The following is a 21954-nucleotide window of genomic DNA, read 5'->3' on the forward strand; positions in this document are numbered from 1 at the left end:
CAATTTCAATAATTTTACCCTGTCCAGGAAGTTGAGTACCTTGAATAGCAACATTCTATTTTTAGGTATTACATCATAATTATATTTCATAGGGCCTATCCTATGAGCTCTTTCTATAGCTAAATTGAGGTTTTGCTCAGGGACTCCTAGGGCTCTTGGTAGGGTTAAAGAGGTATATTTCTTTATTCATTCTCTAAATTTTCAGATAGCCATACCAATCTAAGATTATTGCTTCTGGAGCGATCCTCCAGATCTTCTAATCCAGCATGAATAGTATTTATTTTAGTTTCTTGCCTCTGTAGATGGGAATCTTGGGTGCTAACTAGATTCTCCAGATCTGATATTCTATTTTCTGCCTCAGATATTCTAAAGGTAAATTGTTTAACTTCAACCGGCAAAGCAACAATTTCAGAGGACATACCAGATAGCTCTTTTCTTTTAGAAAAAAATTTCTAACATCAGATACCTTGGCATGTATTTATCAAGCCGTCAACCGCAAATACGCTGGAATTCCGCAGCGTATTTGTGGCGAGCCTGATTCGCCTTAGTTATCAAACCCTACAAACCGGCAAAAGTAGAATTTGGTGACATAACATACGATCCGCCGGACTCAGTCCGACACAGATCTATGCTTACGTCACTATAGATGTTCCGAACGCAAGTTATAAAATAAAATCTACCAGGTATGGCGTCCCTTCAATTCCGATTGGCTGATAGAATTCTATCAGCCAATCGGAATTAAGGTAGGAAAAATCCTATTGGTTGATTCAATCAGCCAATAGGATTGAAGTTCAATCCTATTGGCTGATCCAATCAGCCAATAAAATTGAGCTTGCATTCTATTGGCTGTTCCAATCAGCCAATAGAATGTGAGCTCAATCCTATTGGCTGATTGTATCAGCCAATAGGATTTTTCCTACCTTAATTCCGATTGGCTGATAGAATTCTATCAGCCAATCGGAATTTAAAGGAGGCCATCTTGGATGACGTCACTTAAAGGACTAGTCATTGTTCAAGAAGACTCCGGATGAAGAAGATGCTCCGCATCGGATATCTTGAAGATGGAGCCGCTCCGCCCCGGATGGATGAAGATAAAAGATGCTGCCTGGATGAAGACTTCTGCCCATCTGGAGGACCTCTTCTGCCCAGCTTTGATGAAGACTTCTGCCCGTCTGGAGGACCACTTCGCCCAACTTCGTTGAGGAATTCGGCCCTTTTGGGTGAAGACTTATCAAGGTTGGGTGATCTTTAAGGGGTTAGTGTTAGGTTTTATTAAGGCGGGATTGGGTGGGTTTTAGAGTAGGGTTGGTTGTGTGGGTGGTGGGTTTTAATGTTGGGGGGGTTGTAATTTTTTATTTCAGGTAAAATAGCTAATTACTTTGGGGCAATGACCCGCAAAGGCCATTTTAAGGGCTATTTGTAATATAGTGTAGGGTAGGGCTTTTTTTATTTTGGGGGGCTTTTTTATTTTGTTAGGGGGATTAGATTAGGTGTAATTAGTTTAAAAATCTTGTAATTATTTTATTATTTTCTGTAATTTAGTGTTTTGTTTTTTTTGTACTTTAGATATTTTTTTTAAATTGTATTTAATTGTATTTAGTTTAGGGAATTTATTTAATTATAGTGTAGTGTTAGGTGTAATGGTAACTTAGGTTAGGTTTTATTTTACAGGCGAATTTGTATTTATTTTAACCAGGTAGTTATTAAATAGTTAATAACTATTTAATAACTATTCTACCTAGTTAAAATAAATACAAAGTTGCCTGTAAAAAAAAAATATAAACCATAAGACAGCTACAATGTAACTATTAGTTATATTGTAGCTAGCTTAGGCCTAGATTTAGAGTTCGGCGGTAGCCGTCAAAACCAGCGTTAGAGGCTCCTAACGCTGGTTTTGGGCGCCCGCTGGTATTTGGAGTCAGTGATTAAAGGGTCTAACGCTCACTTTTCAGCCGCGACTTTTCCATACCGCAGATCCCCCTACGCCATTTGCGTAGCCTATCTTTTCAATGGGATCTTTCTAACGCTGGTATTTAGAGTCGTTTCTGCAGTGAGCGTTAGAGCTCTAACGACAAGATTCCAGCCGCCTGAAAAAAGCAGGAGTTAAGAGCTTTCTGGCTAACGCCGGTTTCTAAAGCTCTTAACTACTGTACCCTAAAATACACTAACACCCATAAACTACCTATGTACCCCTAAACCGAGGTCCCCCCACATCGCCGCCACTCGATTAAAATTTTTAACCCCTAATCTGCCGACCGCCACCTACGTTATACTTATGTACCCCTAATCTGCTGCCCCTAACCCCGCCGACCCCTATATTATATTTATTAACCCCTAACTTGCCCCCCACAACGTCGCCGCAAGCTACTTAAAATAATTAACCCCTAATCTTCCGACCGCAAATCGCCGCCACCTACGTTATCCCTATGTACCCCTAATCTGCTGCCCCTAACATCGCCGACCCCTATGTTATATTTATTAACCCCTAATCTGCCCCCCACAACGTCGCCGACACCTACCTACACTTATTAACCCCTAATCTGCCGAGCGGACCTGAGCGCTACTATAATAAAGTTATTAACCCCTAATCCGCCTCACTAACCCTATCATAAATAGTATTAACCCCTAATCTGCCCTCCCTAACATCGCCGACACCTACCTTCAATTATTAACCCCTAATCTGCCGACCGGAGCTCACCGCTATTCTAATAAATGTATTAACCTCTAAAGCTAAGTCTAACCCTAACACTAACACCCCCCTAACTTAAATATAATTTACATCTAACGAAATAAATTAACTCTTATTAAATAAATGATTCCTATTTAAAGCTAAATACTTACCTGTAAAATAAATCCTAATATAGCTACAATATAAATTATAATTATATTATAGCTATTTTAGGATTAATATTTATTTTACAGGCAACTTTGTAATTATTTTAACCAGGTACAATAGCTATTAAATAGTTAAGAACTATTTAATAGTTACCTAGTTAAAATAATTACAAATTTACCTGTAAAATAAATCCTAACCTAAGATATAATTAAACCTAACACTACCCTATCAATAAAATAATTAAATAAACTACCTACAATTACCTACAATTAACCTAACACTACACTATCAATAAATTAATTAAACACAATTGCTACAAATAAATACAATTAAATAAACTATCTAAAGTACAAAAAATAAAAAAGAACTAAGTTACAGAAAATAAAAAAATATTTACAAACATAAGAAAAATATTACAACAATTTTAAACTAATTACACCTACTCTAAGCCCCCTAATAAAATAACAAAGACCCCCAAAATAAAAAATTCCCTACCCTATTCTAAAATACAAAAATTACAAGCTCTTTTACCTTACCAGCCCTGAACAGGGCCCTTTGCGGGGCATGCCCCAAGAATTTCAGCTATCACCAATTTCACCAATCAGATTGAGCTCGCATTCTATTGGCTGTTCCGATCAGCCAATAGAATGCGAGCTCAATCTGATTGGCTGATTGGATCAGCCAATCGGATTGAACTTGATTCTGATTGGCTGATTCCATCAGCCAATCAGAAAATTCCTACCTTAATTCCGATTGGCTGATAGAATCCTATCAGCCAATCGGAATTCGAGGGACGCCATCTTGGATGACGTCCCTTAAAGGAACCGTCATTAGTCGGGAGACATCGGAAGAAGAGGATGGATCCGCGTCGCCTGCTTCAAGATGGACCCGCTCCGCACCGGATGGAAGAAGATCGAAGATGCCGCTTGGAGAAGATGTTTGCCGGTCCGGATGTCCTCTTCTTGCCGGATAGGAGGAAGACTTTGGAGCACCGGATTATGGATCGCCAACCCCCGCTTGGGTTGGATGAAGATCTTGGAGCCAGGACGGATCGGTGATACCTGGATGGTGAAGACAAGGTAGGAAGATCTTCAGGGGCTTAGTGTTAGGTTTATTTAAGGGGGGTTTGGGTTAGATTAGGGGTATGTGGGTGGTGGGTTGTAATGTTGGGGGGGGGGGTATTGTATTTATTCTTTTACAGGCAAAAGAGCTGAAATTCTTGGGGCATGCCCCGCAAAGGGCCCTGTTCAGGGCTGGTAAGGTAAAAGAGCTTGTAACTTTTTTAATTTAGAATGGGGTAGGGAATTTTTTATTTTGGGTTTTTTTTTAATTTTATTAGGGGGCTTAGAGTAGGTGTAATTAGTTTAAAATTGTTGTAATATTTTTCTTATGTTTGTAAATATTTTTTTATTTTCTGTAACTTAGTTCTTTTTTATTTTTTGTACTTTAGATAGTTTATTTAATTGTATTTATTTGTAGCAATTGTGTTTAATTAATTTATTGATAGTGTAGTGTTAGGTTAATTGTAGGTAATTGTAGGTAGTTTATTTAATTATTTTATTGATAGGGTAGTGTTAGGTTTAATTATATCTTAGGTTAGGATTTATTTTACAGGTAAATTTGTAATTATTTTAACTAGGTAACTATTAAATAGTTCTTAACTATTTAATAGCTATTGTACCTGGTTAAAATAATTACAAAGTTGCCTGTAAAATAAATATTAATCCTAAAATAGCTATAATATAAATGTAATTTATATTGTAGCTATATTAGGATGTATTTTACAGGTAAGTATTTAGCTTTAAATAGGAATCATTTATTTAATAAGAGTTAATTTATTTCGTTAGATAAAAATTATATTTAACTTAGGGGGGTGTTAGTGTTAGGGTTAGACTTAGCTTTAGGGGTTAATACATTTATTAGAATAGCGGTGAGCTCCGGTCGGCAGATTAGGGGTTAATAATTGAAGGTAGGTGTCGGCGATGTTAGGGAGGGCAGATTAGGGGTTAATACTATTTATGATAGGGTTAGTGAGGCGGATTAGGGGTTAATACATTTATTATAGTAGCGCTCAGGTCCGCTCGGCAGATTAGGGGTTAATAAGTGTAGGTAGGTGTCGGCGACGTTGTGGGGGGCAGATTAGGGGTTAATAAATATAATATAGGGGTCGGCGATGTTAGGGCAGCAGATTAGGGGTACATAGGGATAACGTAGGTGGCGGCGGTTTACGGAGCGGCAGATTAGGGGTTAAAAGTGTAATGCAGGGGTCAGCGATAGCGGGGGCGGCAGATTAGGGGTTGATATGTGTAAGGTTAGGGGTGTTTAGACTCGGGGTACATGTTAGAGTGTTAGGTGCAGACGTAGGAAGTGTTTCCCCATAGGAAACAATGGGGCTGCGTTAGGAGCTGAACGCTGCTTTTTTGCAGCTCAAACAGCCCCATTGTTTCCTATGGGAGAATCGTGCACGAGCACGTTTTTGAGGCCGGCCGCGTCCGTAAGCAACTCTGGTATCGAGAGTTGCATTTGCGGTAAATATGCTCTACGCTCCTTTTTTGGAGCCTAACGCAGCATTTGTTTGAACTCTCGATACCAGAGTTAAATTTATGGTGCGGCCAGAAAAAAACCCGCGGAGCGTTAACAGCCCTTTTACCGCCAAACTCCAAATCTAGCCGTTAGTGTTTATTTTATAGGTAAGTATTTAGTTTTAAATAGTAATTATTTGGGTAATAATAGTAATTTAATTTAGATTTATTTAAATTATATTTAGGTTAGGGGGGGTTAGGGTTAGGTTTAGACTTAGGTTTAGTGGTTAATAAATTTAATATACAGGCGACGTTGGGGGCAGAAGATTAGGGGTTCATAAATGTAGGTAGGTGGCGGCGGTTTGGGGTGGGCAGATTAGGGGTTCATAAATATAATGTAGGTGGCGGCGGTGTAGGGGGGGCAGATTAGGGGTTAATAAGTATAATGTAGGTGTCAGTGGGCTCCGGGAGCGGCGGTTTAGGGGTTAATAATTGTATTTAGTTGCAGTGGGGTCCTTGAGCGGTGGTTTAGGGGTTAATACATTTATTAGAGTTGCGGTGGGCTCCGGGAGCGGCGGTATAGGGGGTAAACAATTTATTTAGTTGCAGTGGGCTCCAGGAGTGGCGGTTTAGGGGTTAAACAATTTATTTAGTTGCAGTGGGCTCCTGGAGCAGCGGTATAAGGGGTAAACAGTATAGTATAGTGTGGGTGTTTAGTGACAGGGTACCAAGAAAGCTGTAAAAAAGCTGAAGAGCAGCGAGATCGATGACTGTTAGTTAACAACAATCTGCTGCTCATTGCACCGTACTTGGTGCACGGCTTTTTGACAGCTTTTTTGATAATTATGGAGAACGTATTTAGGTCCGCGGCAGCGATGTTAGATGATTTTAGGCAAGCGTATTGGTGCCGGTGAATGCAAGAAAGTTGATGCTTTGATAAATAGATGCCCTTGAGTTTTTTATCTTTCAATTTTGTGGGCATTATATAGGTGATTTACTTTTCACCTGTGTGACAAATGTTTCCATCAAAAAGGTACAATTCTATTGCACTAGGATTCTAAATGTAATTTGTAACAAGAAACACGGTTACAACATACTCGTGAATAAAGATATGACAAGCTAAATATTTAGTGAATCAATATTTTGATTTTTTTTTTTTTTTACAAATAATACAATCAGAGTGGTATGTGTGATTTTATATTACGAGTCCGATTGAGATTCTTATAAGGGCATCAGATCTAATCGAAAGAAAAGATAAAAGAGAGAGAAAAAAAAGACAAAATCCAGCACAAACAACCAATATGACACACTACTATGCCCGCAGGATAGATTGTCTGAAATGATACAAAATACACAAATTAGCTTTCAAAAATGCTATGCAATCTAAGTACTCTTAGTACTCTGAGCGATATATCACTATAAGAAAAGAAAGAAAACAAAAGAAAGAAAAAACAATTACGCCTAGATTATGAGTCTTGCGTTAGCCTTTAAAAGCAGCGTTGAGCGGTCCCAACGCTGCTTTTTAACGCCCGCTGGTATTACGAGTCAGGCAGGTACAGGTGTACCGCTCACTTTTTTCTGCTATTTTAGCATACCGCAAATCCCCTTACATCAATTGCGTATCCTATGTTTTTAATGGGATTTTCCTAACGCCGATATTACGATGGCTGGAAAAAGTGAGTGGTAAACCCTCTCCTGGCAAGACTCCTACCGCATTTAAAAGTCAGTAGTTAAGAGTTTTATGGGCTAACGCCGGAACATAAAGCTCTTAACTAAAGTGCTAAAAAGTACACTAACACCCATAAACTACCTATTAACCCCTAAACCGAGGCCCCCCCCCCCACATCGGAAACACTTAACTAAAATGTTTAACCCCTAATCTGCCAACCGGACATCGCCGCCACTTTAATAAATGTATTAACCATTAACCCCTAAACCGCCGCACTCCCACCTCGCAAACACTAGTTACATTTTATTAACCCCTAATCTGCCATCCCTAACATCACCGACACCTACCTAAATTTATTAACCCCTAATCTGCCGCCGTCGCCGCTACTATATTAAATGTATTAACCCCTAAACCTAAGTCTAACCTTAAGTCTAACCCCCCCTAACTTAAATATAATTTAAATAACATGAAATAAAATTACTACAATTAAATAAATTAATCCTATTTAAAACTAAATACTTACCGATAAAATAAACCCTAAGCTAGCTACAATATAACTAATACATCTATATGTATCTAGCTTAGGATTTATATTTATTTATATTTATTTTACAGGCAACTTTGTATTTATTTTAACTAGGTACAATAGTTATTAAATAGTTATTAACTATTTAATAACTTCCTAGTTAAAATAAGTACAAATTTACCTGTAAAATAAATCCTAACCTAAATTACAATTACACCTACACTATCATTAAATTAATTAAATAAATAAATTACCTACAATTAAATACAATTAAATTAAATTAAATAAACTAAAGTACAAAAATAAATAAACACTAAATTATGGAAAATAAAAAAAGAAGTACAATTTTTTAAAACTAATTACGACTAATCTAATCCCCCTAATAAAATATAAAATCCCCCCAAAATAATAAAATTCCCTACCCTATACTAAATTACAAATAGCCCTTAAAAGGTCTTTTTGCAGGGCATTGCCCCAAAGTAATCAGCTATTTTACCTGTAATTTGTAAAAAAAATACAATACCCCCCAACATTAAAACCCACCCAACCCTACTCTAAAACCAACCCAATCCCCCCTTAAAAAAAACTAACACTACCCCCTTAAAGATCACCCTATCTTGAGCCGTCTTCACCCAGCTGGGCATAAGTGGACGTCCAGAGGGGCAGAAGTCTTCATCCAATCCGGCCAGAAGAGGACATCCAGACTGGCAGAAGTCTTCATCCAGACGGCATCTTCTATCTTCTTCCATCCAGAGTGGAGCAAGTCCATCTTGAAGACATCCGACGCGGAGCATCCTCTTCCATCCGACGGCGACTGAAGAATGAAGGTTCCTTTAAGTGATGTCATCCAAGATGGTGTACCTTCCATTCTGATTGGCTAATATAATCCTATCAGCCAATCGAAATTAAGGTAGGAAAAATCCTATTGGCTGATGCAATCAGCCAATATGATTGAAGTTCAATCCTATTGGCTGATCCAATCAGCCAATAGGATTGAGCTTGCATTCTATTGGCTGTTTCAATCAGCCAATAGAATGCAAGCTCAATTCTATTGGCTGATTGCATCAGCCAATAGGATTTTTCCTACCTTAATTCTGATTGGCTGATAGGATTTTACCAACCAATCAGAATTGAAGGGACGCCATTTTGATGACATCACTTAAAGTAACCTTCATTCTTCAGTCGCCGTCGGATGGAAGAGGATGCTCCGCGTCGGATGTCTTCAAGATGGACCCGCTCCACTCCGGATGGAAGAAGATAGAAGATGCTGCCTGGATGAAGTCTTCTGCCGGTCTGGATGTCCTCTTCTGGCCGGATCGGATGAAGACTTCTGCCCCTCTGGATGTCTACTTGTGCCTGGCTGGGTGAAGACGGCTCAAGGTAGGGTGATCTTCAAGGGGGTAGTGTTAGGTTTTTTTAAGGGGGGATTGGGTGGGTTTTATAGTAGGGTTGGGTGTGTGGGTGGTGGGTTTTAATGTTGGGGGGGTATTGTATTTTTTTTTACAGGTAAAAGAGCTTATTACTTTGGGGCAATGCCCCACAAAAGGCCCTTTTAAGGGCTATTTGTAATTTAGTATAGGGTAGGGAATTTTATTATTTTGGGGGGCTTTTTTATTTTATTAGGGGGATTAGATTAGGTGTAATTAGTTTAAAAAAATTGTAATTCTTTTTTATTTTCTGTAATTTAGTTTTTTGGTTTTTTTTTGTACTTTAGTTTATTTAATTTAATTGTAGTTAATTGTAGGTAATTTATTTCATTAATTTAATGATAGTGTAGTGTTAGGTGTAATTGTAATTTAGGTTAGGATTTATTTTACAGGTAAATTTTTACTTATTTTAACTAGGTAATTAAATAGTTAATAAATATTTAATAACTATTGTACCTAGTTAAAATAAATACAAAGTTGCCTGTAAAATAAATATAAATCCTAAAATAGATACAATGTAACTATTAGTTATATTGTAGCTAGCTTAGGGTTTATTTTACAGGTAAGTATTTAGTTTTAAATAGGAATAATTTAATTAATTATAGTAAATTTATTTAGATGTATTTAAATTATATTTAAGTTAGGGGGGTGTTAGGGTTAGGGTTAGACTTAGGTTTAGGGGTTAATAAATTTATTATAGTGGCGGCGACCTTGGCGGCAGCAGATTAGGGGTTAATAAATTTAATATAGTTGCAGCGACATTGGGGGGCAGATTAGGGGTTAATAAATATAATGTAGGGTTCTGCGATGTTGGGGGCAGTAGATTAGGGGTTCATAGGGATAATGTAGGTGGCGGCGGTGTCCGGAGCGGCAGATTAGGGGTTAATAATATATTGTAGGTGGCGACGATGTCAGGGGCGGCAGATTAGGGGTTAATAAGTGTAAGATTAGGGGTGTTTAGACTCGGGGTTCATGTTAGGGTGTTAGGTGCAGACATAAAAGTATTTCCCCATAGGAAACAATGGGGCTGCGTTAGGAGCTGAGCGCTGCTTTTTTGCAGGTGTTAAGTTTTTTTTAAGCCAGCTCAGCCCCATTGTTTCCTATGGGGAAATCGGGCATGAGCACGTTTAGCCAGCTTACCGCTACCGTAAGCAGCGCTGGTATTACAGTGAGATGTGGAGCTAAATTTTGCTCAACGCTCACTTTTCTGAGGCTAACGCTGGCTAACCCATTATCAAATTTTTTTGTAATGTACTTTCATATACTGTAGTCAGTTACATTGTATATTCCACACTCTCTATGCACAGGAACACAGGTAAGCCTATGTCCACACTTTTGTCATTATTATTCCCCTTATTCTTTCTTTCCTTTCTCCTTCTTTGACTATCTTATATTCCCCTGTATACCTAATTTCACATCTTTATACATATTGATTCTATGTTGATATATATAACTTTATGTCAGTATATGCTCTGTGTATGACCATTTATTTCCCCTGTCTGTTATCCTTCACTGGACACTATATGCCTCTGTCTCCTTAACCCCCTTCATGATTTTTACAACACCCCCTTCTCCCCCTGCAATCAGACCACACTAACACTTACTGTCTTTTAAGCATGTGTTTTAAAATATAATCTGTAAATTCCATCAAATTGGTCAGTATTGCATGAGACTTGAAAAAGGAGGACATTCTTCTGAAAGCTTGTCAATTTATAAATGTATAGTTAATCCAATAAAAATGCAATACTCTTGTTATTTTGATATCTTAATCTCTGGACTAACACAGCTACTCCAATCAAAGTGTATATATATATATATATATTATTCTTTATTTATAAAGCACCAACAGATTCCGCAGCGCTGCCCATGGGTACAAGGATAACAGTACAATGGAGAAACAATACGACAACATTTTACAGAGAAAAACAGGGGGAATTGAGGGCCCTATTCCCATGGGAACTTACAATCTAGATACCGTATATATATATATATATATATATATATATATATATATATATATATATATATATAAAGAGAGAGAGAGAGAGAGAGAGAAGACAAGAGAAGTAGAATGCCACAATACAGAGAATTCCTGGATTGGGGCAAGTAGCACCAGAATTCTACGGTATTATATAATGAGTCACAGCAAACAATGGCTGTTTAAGACAAAAATCTAACGGCTAGATTATGGGTTTGGCGTTAGAAGCTGTGCGGTGCTAACGAGCAGTTTATGCTCAACGCTCACTTACAGACAGCGCTGGTATTACGGCTTTTTCCAAACCCGGCGTTAACTGCAAAAAAGTGATCGTAGAGCAAAATTTTGCTCCACATCTCACCTCAATACCAGCGCTGCTTACGTTAGCGGTGAGCTGGCTGAACGTGCTTGTGCAAGATTTCACCATAGGAATGAATGGGGGAGAGCCGGCTGAAAAAAAAAACTAATACCTGCAAAAAAGCAGCGTTTAGCTCCTAACGCAGCCCCATTGATTCCTATGGGGAAAATACATTTATGTCTACACCTAACACCCTAACATGAACCCCGAGTCTAAACACCCCTAATCTTAAACTTATTAACCCCTAATCTGCCGCCCCTGACATCGCCGACACCTACATTATATTATTAACCCCTAATCTGCCGTCCCCAACATCGTCGACACCTACATTATATTTATTAACCCCTAATCTACTGCCCCCAATGTCGCTGCAACCTACCTAAACTTATTAACCCCTAATCTGCCGCCCCCAATGTCGCCGCCACTATATTAAAGTTATTAACCCCTAAACCTAAGTCTAACCTTAACACCCCCTAACTTAAATATAATTTAAATAAATCTAAATAAAAATAAATATCATTAATTAAATTATTCCTATTTAAAACTAAATGCTTACCTATAAAATAAACCCTAAGATAACTATAATATAACTAATAGTTACATTGTAGCTAGCTTAGGGTTTATTTTTATTTTCAATGCAAGTTTGTATTTTTTCAACTAGGTAGAATAGTTATAAAATAGTTATTAATAGTTACCCCTTATAACTTTTTAATGGAATTTTTAAAAATATTTTTAATAAAAAACTAGTATATAAAAGGGACATTTATTTGGGCTTAGATTTGGAGTTTGGCGTTAGCCGTGAAAACCAGCGTTAGAGGCTCCTAACGCTGGTTTTAGGCTAACTCCGGTATTTGGAGTCACTCAAAAAAGGGTCTAACGCTCACTTTTCAGCCACGACTTTTCCATACCGCAGATCCCCTTACGTCATTTGCGTATCCTATCTTTTCAATGGGATTTTTTCTAACTCCGGTATTTAGAGTCGTGGCTGAAGTGAACGTTAGAAATCTAACGACAAAACTCCAGCCGCAGAAAAAAGTCAGTAGTTAAGAGCTTTCTGGGCTAACGCCGGTTTATAAAGATCCTAACTACTGTACTCTAAAGTACACTAACACCCATAAACTACCTATGTACCCCTAAACCGAGGTCCCCCCACATCGCCGCCACTCGATTAAATTTTTTTAACCCCTAATCTGCCGACCGCCACCTACGTTATACTTATGTACCCCTAATCTGCTGCCCCTAACACCGTTGACCCCTGTATTATATTTATTAACCCCTAATCTGCCCCCCACAATGTCGCCGCCAGCTACCTACAATAATTAACCTCTAATCTGCCGACCGCAAAGCGCCGCCACCTACATTATAGCTATGTACCCCTAATCTGCTGCCCCTAACACCGCCGACCCCTATATTATATTTATTAACCCCTAATCTGCCCCCCTCAACGTCGCCTCCACCTGCTTACACTTATTAACCCCTAATCTGCCGACCGGAGCTCACCGCTATTCTAATAAATGTATTAACCCCTAAAGCTACGTCTAACCCTAACACTAACACCCCCCTAAATTAAATATAATTTTAATCTAACGAAATTAATTAACTCTTATTAAATAAATTATTCCTATTTAAAGCTAAATACTTACCTGTAAAATAAACCCTAATATAGCTACAATATAAATTATAATTACATTGTAGCTATTTTAGGATTAATATTTATTTTACAGGCAACTTTGTAATTATTTTAACCAGGTACAATAGCTATTTAATAGTTAAGAACTATTTAATAGCTAAAATAGTTAAAATAATTACAAATTTACCTGTAAAATAAATCCTAACCTAAGTTACAATTAAACCTAACACTATACTATCATTAAATTAATTAAATAAAATACCTACAATTACCTACAATTAAACCTAACACTACACTATCAATACATTAATTAAATACAATATCTACAAATAACTACAATGAAATAAACTAACTAAAGTACAAAAAATAAAAAAGAACTAAGTTACAAAAAATAAAAAAATATTTACAAACATAAGAAAAATATTACAACAATTTTAAACTAATTACACCTACTCTAAGCCCCCTGATAAAATAACAAAGCCCCCCAAAATAAAAAATGCCCTACCCTATTCTAAATTACTAAAGTTAAAAGCTCTTTTACCTTACCAGCCCTGAACAGGGCCCTTTGCGGGGTATGCCCCAAGAAGTTCAGCTCTTTTGCCTGTAAAAAAAAACATACAATACCCCCCCCACCAACATTACAACCCACCACCCACATACCCCTAATCTAACCCAAACCCCCCTTAAATAAACCTAACACTAAGCCCCTGAAGATCTTCCTACCTTATCTTCACCATACCAGGTTCACCGATCGGTCCAGAAGAGCTCCTCCGATGTCCTGATCCAAGCCTAAGCGGGGGGCTGAAGATGTCCATGATCCGGTAGAAGTCTTCATCCAAGCGGGGCAGAAGAGGTCTTCCATCCGATTGAAGTCTTCATCCAAGCGGGGCAGAAGAGGTCTTCCATCCGATTGAAGTCTTCATCCAGGCGGCATCTTCTATCGACATCCATCTGGAGCGGAGCGGCAGCATCCTGAAGACCTCCGACACGGAACATCCATCCTGGCCGACGACTGAACGACGAATGATGGTTCCTTTAAATTACGTCATCCAAGATGGCGTCCCTCGAATTCCGATTGGCTGATAGGATTCTATCAGCCAATCGGAATTAAGGTAGGAATATTCTGATTGGCTGATGGAATCAGCCAATCAGAATCAAGTTCAATCCGATTGGCTGATCCAATCAGCCAATCAGATTGAGCTCGCATTCTATTGGCTGTTCCGATCAGCCAATAGAATGCGAGCTCAATCTGATTGGCTGATCCGATCAGCCAATCGGATTAAACTTGATTCTGATTGGCTGATTCCATCAGCCAATCAGAATATTCCTACCTTAATTCCGATTGGCTGATCGGAATTCGAGGGACGCCATCTTGGATGACGTCATTTAAAGGAACCGTCATTCGTCGTTCAGTCGTCGGCCAGGATGGATGTTCCGCGTCGGAGGTCTTCGGGATGCTGCCGCTCCGCTCCAGATGGATATCGATAGAAGATGCCGCCTGGATGAAGACTTCAATCGGATGGAAGACCTCTTCTGCCCCGCTTGGATGAAGACTTCTACCGGATCATGGACATCTTCAGCCCCCCGCTTGGGCTTGGATCAGGACATCGGAGGAGCTCTTCTGGACCGATCGGTGAACCTGGTATGGTGAAGATAAGGTAGGAAGATCTTCAGGGGCTTAGTGTTAGGTTTATTTAAGGGGGGTTTGGGTTAGATTAGGGGTATGTGGGTGGTGGGTTGTAATGTTGGGGGGGGGTATTGTATGTTTTTTTTTTACAGGCAAAAGAGCTGAACTTCTTGGGGCATGCCCCGCAAAGGGCCCTGTTCAGGGCTGGTAAGGTAAAAGAGCTTTTAACTTTAGTAATTTAGAATAGGGTAGGGCATTTTTTATTTTGGGGGGCTTTGTTATTTTATTAGGGGGTTTAGAGTAGGTGTAATTAGTTTAAAATTGTTGTAATATTTTTCTTATGTTTGTAAATATTTTTTTATTTTTTGTAACTTAGTTCTTTTTTATTTTTTGTACTTTAGTTAGTTTATTTCATTGTAGTAATTTGTAGATATTGTATTTAATTAATGTATTGATAGTGTAGTGTTAGGTTTAATTGTAACTTAGGTTAGGATTTATTTTACAGGTAATTTTGTTATTATTTTAACTAGGTAACTATTAAATAGTTCTTAACTATTTAATAGCTATTGTACCTGGTTAAAATAATTACAAAGTTGCCTGTAAAATAAATATTAATCCTAAAATAGCTACAATGTAATTATAATTTATATTGTAGCTATATTAGGGTTTATTTTACAGGTAAGTATTTAGCTTTAAATAGGAATAATTTATTTAATAAGAGTTAATTTATTTTGTTAGATTAAAATTATATTTAATTTAGGGGGGTGTTAGTGTTAGGGTTAGACTTAGCTTTAGGGGTTAATACATTTATTAGAATAGCGGTGAGCTCCGGTCGGCAGATAAGGGGTTAATGTTTGTAGTTAGGTGTCAGCGATGTTAGGGAGGGTAGATTAGGGGTTAATACTATTTATTATAGGGTTAGTGAGGCGGATTAGGGGTTAATAACTTTATTATAGTAGCGGTGCGGTCCGCTCGGCAGATTAGGGGTTAATAAGTGTAGGCAGGTGGAGGCGACGTTGTGGGAGGCAGATTAGGGGTTAATAAATATAATATAGGGGTCAGCGGTGTTAGGGGCAGCAGATTAGGGGTACATAAGGATAATGTAAGTAGCGGCGGTTTACGGAGCGGCAGATTAGGGGTTAAAAATAATATGCAGGGGTCAGCGATAGCGGGGGCGGCAGAATAGGGGTTAATAAGTGTAAGGTTAGGGGTGTTTAGACTCGGGGTACATGTTAGGGTGTTAGGTGCAGACTTAGAAAGTGTTTACGCATAGCAAACAATGGGGCTGCGTTAGGAGCTGAACGCGGCTTTTTTGCAGGTGTTAGGTTTTTTTTCAGCTCAAACAGCCCCATTGTTTCCTATGGGGGAATCGTGCACGAGCACGTTTTTGAGGCTGGCCGCGTCCGTAAGCAACTCTGGTATCAAGAGTTGGAGTGGCGTTAAAAATGCTCTACGCTCCTTTTTTGGAGCCTAACGCAGCGATTCTGTGGACTCTCAATACCAGAGTTATTTTTATGGTGTGGCCAGAAAAAAGCCGGCGTTAGCTACGCGGGTCCTTACCGACAAAACTCTAAATCTAGCCGTAATATTGCTAATTGAAGTTATCATTCTTGTACCAGCATTTTCTATATAATGTTTTTTATTTTATAGAAAATATCATCAAAATTACCAAATACCAAATAACGCCTATTGTACAAAACAAATAAACTTTCTGCTTAAAAATGTGCCATTGCCCTTATTTGTTTCCTGTTTCTTTAGAGTTGCAAATCTATAAGACAGTGTGACCCATTCATATTTCCAACATATCTCTTAAGGAAGTTTAAAGGAAATTAACTTTAAGGTGTAGCACTCTATGTACCCAGAGATGATTTAATGAATTGACCTGTGAACATTGTTCAGTGGTTTTTAGAGGATAAAAATAAAATTAAAATATTATTGGCAGATGTAGTTGACTTCGCCTGACTCAGCTTTATTTAAAAAAGATTTCTTACACAATAAAATCCAAGTGAATGCTTTGAGAAAGTGTCAGTTCTTTGACTCTTGAACTAAATCATTGCAGTTTGCTGTTCTGAAGCAAAAAAAGGGAATATCAGCTAAAAATATATTTTTTCAATGAGTCTTTACATACAAGCACTGAATGTTCTGATATGAGTGGTGTGTGGGTGTTATTCTCTCAGCAATCAAATTTAAAGGTATAACAGAGGATGAGAAATATGTTTCGGGGGAAGGATATTTTTTTAAAGTGTTATGTAAGACTTTGGCATTCAGTCGTTGAAGAAAAGATATGGGCAGCATATGTAGGATTAGCATTTTGTACAACATATAATGGCTTAGCTTGTAACATTTTGTCCACTTTTAGAGAGGATAAATTCTGATTATATTTTTATTTATTAATTACTTTTAAGAAATGACTGGTTTTGTAAAATGTTTTCGATTTTAACTGTATTATTACATTTTCTAACAGTGAGAATGACTGAAATAAGGTATTGTAAGTTAATTTAACTGTAAACATAAATGTCTTTACATCTGAGGGCCAATTTTTGAGTGGAGCGCTAACTGTTATGCAAAAGTGATAATGGGGTTATCGCGAGTGTTTGCGTGCATCGCAAGTAGCATGCCTATTACAAGTTGAAATTAAACTTGTTCGCTCAAGGGCAATTAAATTTAACGAGTGTAGGGTTATTGCAACCTCAGAGCTCTCGTTAACTGTTAAGCTCGAAAAAAAATATTGTCACACAAAAAATAAAGAAATACATTTCACGGTACAGTTACACTAATAATAACACTGTCTGATAAAAAAATATATTTCAATAAAAAGTTATAAGGGTTTAAATATATGAGGTCTAAGGTATTAGGAAAAAAGCCTGAAAAGGGCTTTTACATAGAGATACATACAGATACATGGCTAAATATGTATGTATATAAGGGAACTGCACTCCAAGACCGGAAAAGATACACATCCAGTGACTCAGCAACATCCCAGCCCTGGGTGCTAAATAGCACTCCAAAAAAGCTGTGATGTCACCAGAGCCACAGGCAGTTAACCCCAGTCCGAAATGGGTGCAAGAAACAAGGGGGATTACAAACAAAAAGTAATACAACACATAGAGACACTCAGCACTCACCAGCTAGCTCACAGCTAAGATAAAATCACAACTGGAAAGGTTAGTTACTGGCCAAATGGGAAAAGCTCAGGCACCACGTCAAGGTCCTTTCCACTGCCTGAGTCCCTAACACAGCCACACCATGCAAGCTCACAAAGCCAAACAAACTGAGAACAAAGAAGGGGTGCACAGGTGTATGTAATCACCCAGAGAAATACAAAACACGGAAGGGAACTGCACTCCAAGACCGGACCAGGTACACATCCAGTGACTCAGCAACATCCCAGCCCTGGGTGCTAAATAGCACTCCAAAAAAGCTGTGATGTCACCAGAGCCACAGGCAGTTAACCCCAGTCCGGAATGGGTGCAAGAAACAAGGGGGATTACAAACAAAAAGTAATACAACACATAGAGACACCCAGCACTCACCAGCTAGCTCACAGCTAAGATAAAATCACAACTGGAAAGGTTAGTTACCGCATCTGGCCAAATGGGAAAAGCTCAGGCACCACGTCAAGGTCCTTTCCACTGCCTGAGTCCCTAACACAGCCACACCATGCAAGCTCACAAAGCCAAACAAACTGAGAACAAAGAAGGGGTGCACAGGTGTATGTAATCACCAAGAGAAATACAAAACACGGAAGGGAACTGGACTCCAAGACCGGACCAGGTACACATCCAGTGACAATTTGTCTTACCATGGACTGATGAACAGCAAGGCCTTTGGAGATACTTTTATAACCCTTTCCACCTTTATGATAGTCAACAATTCTTAATCGTAGGTCTTCTGAGAGCTCTTTTGTGCGCGGCATCATTCACATCAGGCAATGCTTCTTGTGAAAAGCAAACCCAGAACTGGTGTTTGTTTTTTATATGGCAGGGCAGCTGTAACCAACACCTCCAATCTCATCTCATTGATTGGACTCCAGTTGGCTGACATCTCACTCCAATTAGCTCTTAGAGATGTCATTAGTCTAGGGGTTCACATACTTTTTCCACCTGCACTGTGAATGCTTACATGGTGTGTGCAATAAAAACATGGCAACATTTCATTCTTTTTGTGTTATTAGTTTAAGCAGACTGTGATTGTCTATTGTTGTGACTTAGATGATAATCAGATCACATTTTATGACCAATTTGTGCAGAAATCCATATCATTCCAAATGGTTCACATACTTTTTCTTGCAACTGTATATATATATATATATAGGTATAGATATATCTTGTACCAAAAACAGGTCAGTCCCATAGGGTGTAATCCTCCAAGCTACAGCACAATAGAGAGTGGGTGGGAACTTCCTCCCTTAAGTCCAGATCAAAGGCTGCTTCCTAAGCGTGTCTGCTCCACACGCTAAAAAGACAAACATGCATCCATAAAGAAAGCTCTCTATGCCAACGGACATATAGGTAAAATCCAAAAGTTTATTCCAAGAATAAAAACATAACGGTCAGTACAAAACTGCTAGGGATCAAGTGCACGTGTGCATGAAACGCATCTGCACTGTGTACCTGTTCATCAACATGAACTCTGTTTTGTACTGACTGTTATGTTTTTATTCTTGGAATAAACTTTTGGATTTTTCCTCTATGTCCGTTGGCATAGAGTGCTTTCTTTTCAGAATGCATATATATATATATATATATATATATATATATATATATATATATATTTATATGTGTGTATGTATTTATTAATAAATAGATCATATTCTGCTATGTGAAGAGCATTGGAATGTGAAATATTAATATTTCATGTAGGGTTAGCGAGATCGGATTTATGCGCGAGTAGGGTGTTCATTTGTTTCCACTTTTCCATTGAAGTCTATGGGAGAAAACATTTAGTCCATTTTTTGCACACGTTGGGTTAGCGCACATGCAAAAACGTTTTACTTTCATCTTGTAATGCGTGCAATACCCGATGTGTGCAGAAAGCTTACTTCTAGCGCAGTTAATGCTCGAGTAGGAGCGATAAATAGTGCTCCACTCGTGATCTGGCCCTGAAAAGGCAGCACATCTCATATGACATATAATTTCATTTAAAAAATTTTTTTATCCACGTCTGGTTATTTGTGTTTGAATGAGAATCCAATCCATGGAATTATTGTGATTTAACATTTTACAGTAATGCGTTTCGTTTCTTGTGAGACGAACAAGACAATGACAAAGAAATAATATTTTTACCATGGAATTTCCTTTTTTTAAAATTTTACATCATCTCATGATCAGTGCACTAAAATGTATTATTAATAATGAAATCTCATTTTCCATATAATTTATCTCCACTTATTAGAAAAGCTTATTCCAGATCTCAAATGCATTTTCCATATTTATCAAGATAAAAGAGATCATCAAATGGTATCCAATCAATGGCTAAAACTCAGAAACCTACTACTTCACTAGTCCCAGAAAATATCCAATAAGCTGATCAAACTGCTTAGTTTAGGGTTTCTAGACACCAAGCAATTTGTGATCTCACAGCAATGTCTGAGCTTGCAGAATCTAAATTCCCTCTTTTATAATATTTTTTTTTCTACCGTTGTCTCAACCTGCATAGAATAATAATGATAATGAATTAAATACTTGTAGCGAGGGAAGGCACATTAACTTGTCATTGAAAAATGCCTCCTCACTGAGCAAGATAAGTTAGCACACTGTGAAAGTTGATACTTATAGGGGTCAATTTAACAAGAGACGAGCAGACATTATTTGCTGTAGCCCAACCTCGCTAAATGCCGACTACATACGTGAAATGCTTGTGCAATGTCGCCCCCTGCACATTGGCGGCCAATCAGCCGCTAGCAGGGGGTATCAATCATCCCAATCGGATTGGGATTATTGCAGTACACCACCTAAAAGGTGGAGGACAAGTTAAGGAGCAGTGGTCTTACGTCCGCTGCTTCTTAACATATGTTTCCGGCGAGACGGAAACTTCAGGGGTAGAAGGCAGCATCCACTGCTTGTTAAATCTACCTCATAGGGTTTGATTCCAATCTACTTAAAGGGACAGAATTTTTGTTGTTTTAAAATATAGATAATCCCTTTATTTATTGCATAACCAACACAGTTATAATAATACACTTTTTACCTCTGTGATTAACTTGTATCTAAGCATCTTCTGACAAACCCCTGATCACATGACATTTTATTTATTAAATATTGACTTTCATTTTAGCCAATTAGTGCAGTGTCTGCCACAATCCACGGGCGTGCTCACAATGTTATCTATAGGGTTTACCTGAACTAGCTCTCCCCTGCTGTGAAAAGCAAATACAAAAGCATGTGATTAGAGGTGGCCTTCAAGGGCTTCGAAATTATCATATGAGCCTTCCTAGGTCTAGCTTTCAACTAAGAATACCAAAAGAACAAACCAAAATTGGTGATAAAAGTAAATTGGAAAGTTGTTTAAAATTGCATGCCCTATTTGAAACATGAACGTTTTTTTTGGACTTGACTGTCCCTTTAATCAAGTTTTTTTGTTTGTTTTTTTTAGCTGTTTTTCAGTTCCCAATGCATCTTTTTTGACATTGGAATGATCACAATGCAAATGGTAACACTCTTGTATTTAGAAAAATATCTGATCAGAAAAGTCACCCATGTAATGCACAGACAGCATCGACTTCAGCAACAACAAAATGGAGACATTGATTTTAACAGCCAAAGGCACTTGATAACATGCTCAAGAGCCACAAATCCACCAATCTGTGCATGCTCAGACCTGAAAAACAAGATGGTGCCATATCAACAACACAAAAAATCCCTTTTTGATGGCAATCAAATCGGCACCATCAATGAAGTTTAAAAACACAAAGATTTCAATAGGTATGACATGCAGAGAGAGAGTAGAGTGTCAGCAGAAGGGAGAGAGCATGTCCTACAGAATGAGGATAAGGAGCTAGGTCCATTGTTTTTTCATGAATTGATTTGTTTCTTTGGTGATCGACACCCATTATCTATGACGTTGCGGGGAAATGGAGAGTAGGAATTATCAAGCTTGGTTGTGTTTGACTCAGTAAGATTGTAATTTAAAAAAAAAAAAAAAAAAATCAGCTGATACCATTGAATGAGTATTTCAAAAGACTGTAATTGAGGTTTTAATTTGTATTTCACTCTTACAAGGAAATCAGTTCCAATGGGGCCGAATTATCAAGCTCCGAGTAGAGCTTGATGCCTCTGTTTCCGTGCAAGCCTTTAGGCTCCCCGGAAACAGCAGTTATGAAGCAGCAGTCTTAAGACCGCTCTGAGGCTACGGACATCAATCCGACTGATCCTATACGATCGGG

The sequence above is a fragment of the Bombina bombina genome, chromosome 2, assembly GCF_027579735.1.
Source record: "Bombina bombina isolate aBomBom1 chromosome 2, aBomBom1.pri, whole genome shotgun sequence".
NCBI lineage: Eukaryota > Metazoa > Chordata > Amphibia > Anura > Bombinatoridae > Bombina > Bombina bombina.